The 7,718-nt window shown below is 56.1% G+C and overlaps 1 long non-coding RNA gene across 1 annotated transcript; it reads right to left on the bottom strand.

The window, feature by feature from the left end:
- Positions 1-1,380: 1,380 nt before the first annotated feature.
- Positions 1,381-3,557, bottom strand: LOC111097444. Its single transcript, XR_005354507.1, has 2 exons — positions 2,272-3,557; positions 1,381-2,121 (listed from the first exon to the last, which is right to left on the bottom strand). It is a non-coding gene; the product is annotated as an uncharacterized LOC111097444 (long non-coding RNA).
- Between the last annotated feature and the right edge of the window lie 4,161 nt (positions 3,558-7,718).

The raw sequence follows: 7,718 nt of genomic DNA, 5'->3' as shown, positions 1-7,718 counted from the left end.
ATTTTATTGATGATTTCATCTTATTGACCAGGGGAGCCAGGGATATAGCCTGGACCTCAAAAGATGCCATAAGATCCAAAGCAAAGAGCCTTCTGCTCACCCCAGCCAGGCACCTACCTGTTCCCTTCACAGGGGGATGCCTGAGTTTCCAGCCTCCTGCGCATCGCTTTGGAGCTAGTCTCTCCATAAGCAAGCAGATATGTATGTAAATAGTTTTACCAAAGTGTGTCGCTCTATTTTTTTTTCCTCCCTATATAAGTTGGAGAGTTTTTTCCTATCTTAGATCTTGGATATAAAGTGGGTCCTCATCCTGTGATGTGGCGGGCTTAGAGGTGATTTCAGGGTCCCCCTGGATGGACCTCTGGGCTGTTTCTGGCAGTGCTGTGGGAATCCCCACGTGCCTGCATCATTTGGCACACGCGCGTGTGTGTCTGCAGGTCACATTGCCAGGTGAGGACTGGCCGAGGGTGGTCTCGGCCACCTCCCATCTTCCCTGGAGCCGCTCTTGCTGATCACCCCCAAAGCCATCTCCAGCCCAGACTCCCCTCCCGGTCTCCCGACCCGTGGCTACCTTCTCTAGGGTGTGCCTCTGGGAGAATTGGTGCCACCTGTCCACCACCAGTCAGAGCTCCTCCAGGAGTCCTTACCCTAGTAAGCGGTGCTACCACCTACATGGCCTCCCAGATCAGAGCACTGCTGTGCCTTACTCTGCTGTTCCTTCCTGCCTCACCCCTTTTCTTGTCCCCATGGCCCCAGCCCTAGCCTCCCCCTCCCCGACTCGGAACATCAGCCCAGTCTCCTTCCTGGCCTCATGGAGGGGACTTCTGGCACTAGGGCTGCCCCTACTCCTAGCCCTGCCATGGCTCCCCAGTGCCCTCAGGACAAAACCCCAGCTCCTTAGCCTGGCCCTTGAGGTGTGTTAGTTTCTGACCTATTCCTCCATTTCAGTTTCATTGTCGGGCACCCCCCAGCCTTAATGAATGAGTCCCTCAGATACCACCAAGCCAGGCTACAGGCACCTTCTACACCCCAATATCCCTCCCTCTCTGTCTCCATGGAACTTAGTGCCCATTCTCTCTTCCTACACCCTCACCCTGGCCTCCTGACTCTTGGTCTATCTAAGATGAAAGAGCACCTGCAAAGTAAATGCTCAGTGAAAGGACTGCCTCCCTCCCCAGTCTCCATCCTCACTTTTTGATGCCCTTTGCCCGGTGAAATGTTACCAGCTCCCTGGCATTTAGGAAAACCCCTTTCCCAGCCCAGTGTTCCATATTGTTATTTAGGTGTACTTGGACAGGCAATTTTTTAAAATATATAAGGCTGATTTTAATATTTTAAGACTCTCCTATCCCAGATTTGCATTGTAGCAAGTGGCTTTTGGAAAGAGTTCCATAGGCTCCTTTATTTAACCCATCAGAGAGAGACTTCATGGTGAGGATCAGGGTCCAATCCCTGGGGCCTCTAGCCAGCAGTCAGTCACCTTTGCCTGCACCCACCTTCCGTTCAGCAAGGCATGATGGCGTCATTGCAAAGGAAAACTTGATCTGGCCCAGTTCCTAGAAACAGGCTCCCAAGCAAACTGTAAACCAAATCCCACTCTCCTTTGTTTGCCATAGTAGTCACGTATACATTTCCATGGCAGTGCAGGAGAGAATCCACCCAAGGGATGAGTTGAAAACACGACATCTGGAGGTTTAGGTTGACATACCAAGGAACTTGCGGGCTATGATGTTTACATACTGACTAGGAGTAAAATGTTCCCTTTTACAGAATTTTGCTTGAGACTATTCCCAGCAGCTAATACAGCTGGGATACAGTCCCGTCTTCCATCAGCTGGTGGTGATGAACGATTCCACCTCGCCCAAGAATGCCTCTCAGGCCCATAGGATACTCTCCTGGGTGTTCTGGGGGAGGTCAGGCCCACATGGCCCTCTTGCTGAAAAGAAGTGCCTTGCAGGGGGGTCGGGGTGGGGGTGCTCTTGGCCCCTGGGAAGGTCGGGGTTTCCATGAAGCCTTTGTCCCAGTAGATGCCAGTCCTCCAGAACACGAGTGTCGATTTTCTCATCTGTGAACGGGGAGTCGGGAAGTCTTGTGCTCCATGCCAGTGCTCCATGCAGCTGCCTGAGGAAGAAAAGATGGTGGTGGGTTGGGGAGAAGAACCGGGCAGAAAGGAGGCAGCCCCCTTCTCACCAAGCTCAGACAGGAGTCTGGGGATCAGCAGAGTGGAGAGGGAGCCAATTCCTGGCCCAGCCAGTCTGTCCTGCCACTTACACGCAAATCTCTTTAGGCAACTCACACCCCGTCTCAGGGCCAGTTCCTCACGTCCTCCTTCCTGGGCTGGGTGGCAGGCCTCATTCCTCCGGGCAGTGGCCAGCATCCAGGACAGAAAAGAGAGAAAATGGGTGTCACCAAGGCCCTTCCACCACCAGGGGCTCCTGGCGTGGGAGCCCTGCTCTTGCCACACACCTGGCACCTATCCCTAGGAGGATGTCAGCTCAGAACCTCAGGGAGGGAGAGGGATGGTCGGTCAAGGGAAAGGACCTCAGGGCTCACGTGGAGCATGCAGAAGCCTCGCTGACAGGAGACTGGGAGGCTCGGGTCAGAGGAAAGGAGGCCAGTGGAGGGGAAAGATCTGAGAGGAGAGGGAGCATAGGTGACAGACTCAGGGGGAAAAGGAACGGAGAGATACTGGAAAGAGAAGACAGGAGAGAAGGCAAGGAAGCCAGCAGGAGAGGGGAGCAAGGAGGCAGGAGATGAGAGAGAAGACAGGCTGGGGGGAGGTCCTGGGAGAAGGAGGCATAAGGGAAGAAGAAAGGAGACCCTGGCACCCGAGAGCGAGGCTGGGGGCAGGAGAAGGAGGGAGAGGGACCGAGGGATAGAGTTGGAAATGGAAGGCAGAGCAGAGAGGATGGGCAGGGAGGAGGGAGACGAGAAGGGGGGGGGGGGTGCGGAGCGGCAGGGAGCAGTTGGGAGCAGCTGAGACCCACGAGAGAGCCACGGAGTAAGAAGGCCGAGGGGCGAGGGGCAGGAAGGAGCGGAGAGCTGGCTGGCAGCCAGGGGGCCGAGGCCGAGGCCAAGCGGGGCCGGGCAGGGGAGCAGGCCGAGCAAGGGGAGAGAAGCAGACGGGAAACAGGAAAGGATAGAAAGGCAGACCGGAGGGCAGCCCCGGTGGCGCAGCGGTTTGGCGCCGCCTGCGGCCTGGGGTGTGACCCTAGAGACCCGGGATCGGGTCCCACATCGGGCTCCCTGCATGGAGCCTGCTTCTCCCTCTTCCTGTGTCTCTGCTTCTCTCTGTGTGTCTAAGGATAAATAAATAAAATCTTTTTAAAAAAAATTTTTAAGGCACACTGGAGCGTGGAGAGCGGGCCGGCGGGGAAGACCAGGGCAGAGGCGGCGAGAGGCTGAGAAAGGAGGGGTGAGGGAGGGGCGGGGAGCGGAGGTGAGAGAAGTGGCGGAAAAAAGGTTGGAGAGAGAGCGCGCCGCGCGAGGACCAGGCTGAGAAGAGTGAGGTGTGGAGTGAGGGGTGACTGTGTCACAGCGGGTGTAGGGGCGGCGGGAGCGCGACAGGAGCAGGAGGGGGATACGGGGGGGTCGGGGAGGAGAACGCGGGCGGGAAGAGGGGGCCCCGCGGCCACGGCACGCACGCGCACACAGGCAGGCACGGGCGCGCGCGCGGACAGGTACGGCACAGGCGCGCGCACGCCCCGAGGCCCGGGCCCGGCCCGCCCGGGAGGGAGTCCGGGGAGACGCGACGAGACGGGGGAGCCCGAGAGCGAGGGTAGAGCGAAGGGCGGGTGACGCCCGGCCGCGGAGACACGGCTCCCGCGTCAGCCGCCACCCCGGGGAAGCGGCGCGGAGCCCGCGGCGCGCCGAAGGAGCCGGGAGACGTAGGGGACCAAAGGAACGACGGCGCTAGAGCCCGACGAGAGGGAAGGGAGGGTTTGCAGCCTCCCGGGAGGTGACGCCCGTGCAGCCCCGTCCCGGTGCGCGAGGAGCTGCGGGGACCTGCAGGCCGCTGGTCCCGGGCGCTGGCGGGACGTGACGGGAGTCGCGTGGAAACATCAATCACGGGGCCACTGTGCGGAGGCAGGAGACGCGTATCACTAGCTCGCGGGGCGCCCCTCCCGCCCCGTTGGTGCCAGAGGGGCCTCCCCGCCGTTGGAGGCGGCCGGGGCGGGGGGTGTCCGCAGGGGTGCTGACCGCGGGGGGCAGGGGGCAGGTGTGGGAGGAAGAGAGACCGAGAGACCGGAGACGGTGAGGAAGCCTCGGGGAAATGGGAGGGGGAGAGACGGGGCGTGGAGCGGGGTAGAGGCGCCGCGGCGGGAAGGCCCCCGGCGGGGAGAAGACGGAGGAGCAGGGAGGAGGGAAAGAGCGAACGAAAGAAGGCACAGGAAGAGCCCAGTGAGAGTGTGGAGGGGAGAGACGGGGTGGGGGCGTGGGGGGAGCCGGTGTTTGTGTGAGGGTCGAGAGGGAGAGAGAGCGGGAAGCGGGGAGCGCAAGGAACAACCAGGAGAGCAGCGGGCCGGCGTGAGGCGCAGGCATCAGGGAGGCGGAGGCCGGGAGCCGAGGCAGAGGAGAGGCGGAGAGGCAGCCGGGGACGGGGTGCGGAGGCCGCGCGGCTGCGGCGCTGCGGTGGGACCCGGACGCGCCCGGGACAAGACCCGTCCTCACCTCCGGGGCCACGCGGCGGGTAGACGAGGGGGCAGCGGGACAGCGGGCGTGGGGTGGACTCGAGTCCTGAGGAAAGGAGACGAGCTCCCAGACAGGGACAGGGAGCCAGACTGGCTGGGGGTGGGCGGACAGAGATGCAGAAGGGCAAGCGCGACGTTTCCGGAGAGATGGGGGAGTGTGTGGGAACTAACGAGGAACTCGGAGGAACACGATGACAGGAGTAAAGAAAACCCGCGTGAGGGTGTGCGGGGAGAGACGCAGGTCAGGAGCGAGAGGAGCGGAGGGGGAAGAGGAGGAGGGGGAAGGGAAGGAGGAAGGGGAGAGGAGGAGGACACAATCAAGAAGGTGTGAGCAAAAGAAACTAGAAACTAGTGTGAGGAGGAAAGTGTGTCACAGACGAGGCAGAGAGAAGGGGGGAGGAGGGGGACAGAGGAACAGGTGAGAAAGAAAAAAGATGAGTGAGACATAGGGGATCAGAGTCAGAGAGAGGGAGAGAGTCTGAGAGTCAGAGAGAGGGAGAGTCTGAGAGAGTCAGATCTCAGAGAGACAGAATTGGAGAGAGCCTGAGAGAGAGATCTCTGAGAGACAGAGTCTGAGAGTGAGAGAGAACGTGTGACAGAGAGAGTCAGAGTCAGAGAGAGAATCAGAGAGAGAATCTGAGAGTCAGAGAGAGATCTCTGAGACAGAGAGAGAGTCTGAGAGAGACAGAGACAGAGTCTGAGAGAATCAGAGTCACAGAGAGTCAGATCTCTGAGAGAGACAGAGAGAAGGTTAGAGTCAGAGAGAGAGACAGAGTCTGAGTCAGAGATCTCTGAGAGACATTCATAGACTGCCTGAGAGACAGCGACAGAGGGAGAGAAAGAGACAGAGTCTGAGGGAGAGACAGGAATTCAGAAAGAGAGTCTGAGTCTGAGAAAGTGAGTCTGAAAGAATCTGAGAGAGTCAGAGAGAGCGAGACAGTCTGAAAGAGAGAGTCTGAGAGCGACAGAGAGAGAGTCTGAGAGTCTAAGAGGGAGTCAGAGAGTCTGAGAGAAAGAGTCTGAGAAAGACAGAGGGAGAGTCAGAGAGACAGAGTCAGAGAGAGACAGAGTCATAGATCTCTGAGAGAGACAGAGAGAGGGTCAGAGTCTGAGAAAGAGTCTGAAAGACAGAGTCAGAGACACAGTCAGAGAGAGTGAGAGACAGTCTGAGAGAGAGAGAGAGAGAGAGATCTTTGAGAGAGACAAAGAGAGTCAGAGTCTGAGAGACAGAATCCGAGTCAGAGAATGTTGGAGAGAGATCTCTGAGAGAGACTAAGTCAGAGTCAGAGAGAGAGTCTGAGAGAGAGAGAGAGAATTTGAGAGAGTCAGAGTCTAAGAGAGAATTCAGAGAGAGTCTGAGAGAGTCAGAAATTCAGAGAGAAAATCAGAGAGAGAGAGCCTGAGAGAGTCTGAGTGAGAATCTGAGAGAGAGAGTCTGAGTGAGAGACAGAGAGTCCGAAAGAGAGACAGAGTCAGAGAGTCAGCGAGAGAGTCTGAGAGAGAGTCAGAGATCTCTGAGAGAGACACAGAGAGAATCTAAGATAAAGTCTGAAAGATTCTGAGTCAGAGAGAGATAGTGTCAGAGATCTCTGAGAGAGACAGTCTGAGAGACAGTCTGAGAGAGACAGAGAGAATCTGAGAGTCAGAGTCTGAGAACCTAAGAGAGATTCAGAAAGAGTCTGAGAGAGAGAGAGATTCAGAGAGAGAGTCAGAGAGAGAGATTCTGAGGGGGAGAGAGTCTGAGAGAGAAAGACAGAAAGTCTGAGAGAGAAAGAGAGTCTGAGAGACAGAGAGAAAGAGTCTGAGATGGAAAGAGAGTCAAAAAGAGAGAGAGAAAGTCAGAGGGTCTGAGAGAGGGAAAGAGAGAGACAGTCTGCGAGAATCTGAGAGAGGGTCTGAGAGTGTCTGAAAGAGAGTCTGAGAGAGACAGAGACAGAGAATCCGAGACAGAGTCAGAGAGTCTAAAAGAGAGAGACTTTGAGAGAGTCTGAGAAAGAGAGAGTTTGAGAGAGAGTCAGAGAGAAGGAGTCTGAGAGAGCCTCAGAGAGAGAGAGAGACAGATAGTCCGAGAGAGAGAGAGAGACAGAGACAGAGTCTGAGAGAGAGTCTGAGAGAGACAGAGAATCTGAGAGAGAGACAGAGAGAGAGTCTAAAAGAAAGAGTCTGAGAGACTCTGAGAGAGACAGTTTGAGAGAGAGAGTCAGAGAGGAGTATGAGAGAGTCTAAGAGAGAGAGAGAGAGTCTCAGAGGGAGAGAGATAATCTGAGAGAGAGACAGAGACAGAGTCAGAATCTGAGAGAAGAGAGAGTCTGAGAGAGACAGAATCTGAGAGAGAGACAGAGAGAGTCTGAGAGACTCTGAGAGAGAGAGAGACAGTTTGAGAGAGAGTCAGAGAGGAGTCTGAGAGAGTCTAAGAGAAAGAGAGAGACAGGGTCAGAGAGAGAGTCTGAGAGAGAGTCTGAGAGAGAGAGAGAGACAGATAGTCCAGTCCGAGAGAGAGACAGAAACAGAGAAAGTCAGAGTCTGAGAGAGAGAGAGAGAGTTGGAGAGAGACAGAGAATCTGAGAGAGAGACAGAGAGAGTCTGAAAGAGAGAGTCTGAAAGACTCTGAGAGAGAGACAGTTTGAGAGAGAGTCAGAGAGGAGTCTGAGAGAGTCTAAGAGAAAGAGAGAGAGAGACAGAGTCAGAGAGAGAGAGTCTAAGAGAGAGAGAGAGAGAGAGATAGTCCAGTCCGAGAGAGAGACAGAGAGAGAGAGTCTGAGAGAGACAGTTTGAGAGAGTCAGAGAGGAGTCTGAGAGAGTCTAAGAGAGAGTCTCAGAGAGAGAGATAGTTTGAGAAAGAGACAGAGTCAGAATCTGAGAGAGAGTCTGAGAGAGACAGAATCTGAGAGAGAGTCTGAAAGAGAGAAAGAGTCTGAGAGACTCTGAGAGAGAGACAGTTTGAGAGGGAGAGAGAGTCAGAGAGGAGTCTGAGAGACAGAGAGAGAGAGTCAGAGGGAGGCAGAGAGAGTCTGAGAGAGAGACAGA

Source organism: Canis lupus, chromosome 1 (assembly GCF_011100685.1).
Source record: "Canis lupus familiaris isolate Mischka breed German Shepherd chromosome 1, alternate assembly UU_Cfam_GSD_1.0, whole genome shotgun sequence".
Classification (NCBI taxonomy): Eukaryota; Metazoa; Chordata; class Mammalia; order Carnivora; family Canidae; genus Canis; species Canis lupus.
Note: the sequence above shows the minus strand (reverse complement) of the source record. Positions and strands in the feature narration are given on the sequence as shown.